General features: G+C 41.3%; 1 protein-coding gene across 2 annotated transcripts in view; it reads left to right on the top strand.

The window, feature by feature from the left end:
* The first annotated feature begins 2,280 nt into the window (after nucleotides 1–2,280).
* Nucleotides 2,281–4,218, top strand: part of LOC102311157 (protein kinase C and casein kinase substrate in neurons protein 1) — a 36,648-nt gene continuing 34,710 nt past the window's right edge. Inside the window, exon 1 of one of the 2 annotated variants that reach the window (XM_005926228.3) lies at nucleotides 2,281–2,540. The gene's annotated coding sequence lies outside the window, so the exon portion shown is untranslated. The other variant, XM_042222690.1, reaches the window with a different exon arrangement.

The raw sequence follows: 4,218 nt of genomic DNA, 5'->3' as shown, positions 1-4,218 counted from the left end.
GATAGATAGATAGATAGATAGATAGATAGATAGATAGATAGATAGATAGATAGATAGATAGATAGATAGATAGATAGATAGATAGATAGATAGATGAAAGGCCTGGAGTTGATTTGAGGTGTGGTGCTGTCATTTGGTAAATTTTCTCCGTAAACAGAAAAAAGTCAACCAAGAAATTGCTACAATATTTGGAGTGGCAAAATCTACAGTTTGGTACATCCTGAGAAAGAAAGATAGTACTGGTGAAATCAGCAACACAAAAAAAACCCTGGACGTCCATGGAAGACAACAGTGGTGGATGATCACAGAATCATTTCCGTGGTGAAGAGAAACCCTTCACAACAGCCAGCCAAGCAAACAACACTCTCCAGGAGGTATCGATTTCCAAGTCTACCATAAAAAGATAACTGCATGAAAGTAAATACAGAGGGTTCGTTGCAAGATGGCCTCTTTGCTTAGGCTGCTGCCCCCGCGACCCAGCCTCGGATAAAGTGGATGAAGATGGATGGATGGATGGATCATTGCAAGATCCAAGCCACTCATAGGCCTCAAAAATAGAAAAAAAAGCAAAAAAGCAAAACAACAACAACAAACATCTAAATAAAAAGCCAAGCACAGTTCTGAAAAAAACATTCTTTGAACAGACAAAAAACAAAATCAACCTCTACCAGAATAATGGAGAAGATGTGGAACAGCTCATGATCCAAAGCATACCACATCATCTGTAAAACACGGTGGAGGCAGTGTGATGGCTTGTGTGCATGGCTTCCACTGGCACTGGGACACTGGTGTTTATTGATGATGTGACACAGGACAGAAGCAGCCTCTCACACTGTACTTCAAGCATGTATATCATGTTCAGTTACAAATTTTGCACTGTCAGTAAATTGCCACTAGATGTCAGTAAGTAAATATGATTTAAGAAAATGGCGAATGGAGGGTGCACTGTTAATGTGTTGTGTAGGCTACGATTTAAGGTTTGGCATCAAACATTGCAGCTTTTGAGCCTTTTTATTTCACTGTTCAGACTCTGATCATTAAAACTAGGGCAGGAGCATGTGAGTGGAGTGATGAAATAGACGGTCTGTACTAACTGCAATTTAATTACATCCTCAGTATGAAATCATTGCTCATTAGAGTCAGAAAAAACAGCATCCGATTAATCTGCATGAAGGTGTTTGCTTCTCCGGTCACATCATCTCCATTGAAGCAAAGGGATTGTCTCTTCACCCTGTTTGGTTTTGGGTATCTTGAGGGAATTTTGCTACACCCAGCCTTGAAAAGAATAGTACGACAAACAAGCAAAGAAAAGAAAGTTAACAAATAGATCCTTGATTCAACAGAGATTTTTGCTGATATATAATTGTTGTGTTTCCATTTGTTTCTGTAAGAAACTGGTCAGTTAGTTTCATCTGTTACACTCTTGTCCATAAGAGGCTGAAGGCAGCTGGTGCCGTGTCTCATGGAATCCATTAACTCAGAGTGCAGTTGTAATGGAAAGAGTCTGCACTATGAGGATGTAATGGATTGTGAGAGAGTAATGGTTATATATACAGGAACTCAAATAATTAACAAAACAAAAACAAGGAAGTTCTTCAGGTAATGATTGATTGAAACTTTTTGTTTGTAATTTTTATTTGTGATTGTCACTAATGATGAACCGGCTTAAGTATTTTCCTAGTAGACTTCACCACATTCTCTAAAAAAGGTGTCCAATATTACCTGTCTGTGGATCAGTCACTGGTTTTCATTACTATAGTTACTATGACTTTGGTCATTTTGTTATCATATGACGTCATGTGTTTTGTTTTGGGAATTTTTTTGTGTGTGTGTGCACTCATATAAATCAGCAGGTGAATAGATTTTTCTTGTGTACTTGAAACAGTGGATGAGTCAGTGGGCTTGTCAGGAAGCCAAAGCACAAAAACACTCCATCCCCCTCCCTTGCAGCGTAGTGCAACGTGGGCGTGGTTTAAATGGAAGGCGGTGATGCCATGTCATACCACGTGCTTTCCCTATTGGTTGGGAAATGGAAGTTACATTTGGGGGGAGGGGGGTCTCCTCATTTCTTAAAAGCTTATAATTTATAAATGTGATATTATGCGTATTAGAATAACTTACTACTGGATAATAATTCCATAGGTAATGGTTTAATTCTGATTTTAAAAATGAAATAATAAAAATATATCAATAAAAATGATTCGAGGGTGTATATCTAGTGTAAATTCTCGTAAGCCCACGTGGCCAGTGTTGGGAGATGGAATTTAAAAGCCGTCTTTTCCATCTTACATTTTCTCATTCGTTTCCCTTCTGTCTATTCCTGTCGTCCATTGAAAGGAAAAGCTGGGCCATCCCCCTCGACGCATGCCTGTGCTGTGGAGCTCCCCCTTGCTGCGTGCATCGTGATCTCGTGGATGCAGCGTCTTGCAGAGAACGCAGGGTCACCTTCTGTCACTGCAAGGGGAAATACTGAATAACTTGCAGTAGAGGCTATCGGGCAGTAGTGCACCTCAGCGGCAGCAGCAGGAGCAGCATCTCTGGTAAGTCAGTTGGTGTGTTTTGCTCTCTGTTGATGCCACATTGCTGCACTCGAAAGAGAAGCTGAGCATCCTTTTCGCGAAGGGCGACGCAGAGATAAAGGAGTCTCGCATCCTCTCCTGTCATCTGGATTAACTCTGATCCCCCTTCTGCTGCGACACTTGCCAAGTATTACAGATTCAGTAACAAATTTTTAGCTATGCATGCGTCATGTTACACGATGTGCCGTTGTTTGGGAACACCAAGGGTGAAGATGACCATCTTGCATCACCTAGAATTACTATTGCACGCGTTACCCACAAGCGAAACTGTATCATAGAGTCGTATATTATGGTTTTGCACCGTCAAGCTAATGTGCACCATTCCCTTCAAATTAGAGGATGGTGCAGGCTGTTTTTTTCCACTCTGCAGCTCTTTCTATTGCCCCACTGGCGGGCTGAGCAAAATTGACCCCAGCGTGCCAATTGTATCAGCAATGCAATACGGTTTGCTTAAATATTCTACAAGATATTAATACGGTTTCCATGCCAAGTACACTATTGCGGATGAAGACAGTAGCCAAGACTAAGACAGGATTGCCATTTTATGTTTATTTTCCGTGCGCCAAATTGGTAAACAAGACCAGGAATCTAAACTGCGTCGATCAAAGAAGTCGTATAATTAAGTGTTCTATCTATATGAAGGGTGCTTTGATGTGTGCTTATAAGTTGCATAGTAATCAAAAATCGCCTCGTTCTGTATTTTATGGTTTCTTGGCGAAATGGACGCAAATGCTCATGAGAACACTCCGCTCTGGCGTTATGTAATTGGTTGTCACAGCACAGCGAGGAGCCATCTCTAGCGTCATTGTTTTTCTCTCACAAACCAACAGCACCACAGAGGAGGAGCATCCTGTTTTCTACATGGGATTAGGTGCATGTGGTCTTTTAATCATTCATCAAATCTGCTCCCGCTGAAATGCATCCAGGCTTACAGCTGACTAAAGCGTCTCATAGTTATGCGTTTAGCAAAAGGCATGTTATCTTGTGCTGAGATGTGCCGATGATGAGGAGGAGGAGGAGGATGATGATATGTTGCAGGGACTGGTTAATGGAAGCTGGGGCATCACATTCCCAAATCGTGTAGCTCCTGTTCCCCCCTCTCTTCAACCAAAGCATCCATTCCTGCCTAAAACCGTACAGCTAGCTTTTCTGTGAGACTGCATGATTGATTAAACGGCTAACTTGTGTTTTGTTGTTGTTGTTTGTGGTGGTGGTGAGGGTGTTCATTTAAATGAAATCCTCTAGAGTTAAATTCTTACGGTGGAGTAGCAGATGACAGACAGGTCACTTGTGTCCCCTTGCCTGTTTTGGAGCTGTCCCTGGTGCTGAATTTATTGTTTGCTGGAGTGCATTTCTGTCAGCATCCAAGGTGCCCCCAAGAGAGCTCGACACTAGGCTGCAGAGACGAGATGATGATACTCTCAGGGGGGTTAATCCAATTGTACTGCAGAAAGGAGAGTTAAAGAGTACCTGCTATTTATTAGCAGACTCTTAAGCTTTCACTGTCGAGACAAGTTGAAAGTGTATTGCTTGGAACTCTTGTGTACTTCATCTATCTATCTATCTATCTATCTATCTATCTATCTATCTATCTATCTATCTATCTATCTATCTATCTATCTATCTATCTATCTATCTA

Source organism: Haplochromis burtoni, unplaced genomic scaffold (genome assembly GCF_018398535.1).
Source record: "Haplochromis burtoni strain Fernald_Lab_line unplaced genomic scaffold, NCSU_Asbu1 Contig_91, whole genome shotgun sequence".
Classification (NCBI taxonomy): domain Eukaryota; kingdom Metazoa; phylum Chordata; class Actinopteri; order Cichliformes; family Cichlidae; genus Haplochromis; species Haplochromis burtoni.
The sequence above is the reverse complement of the archived record's forward strand: the minus strand, read 5'-3'. Positions and strand labels throughout refer to the sequence as shown.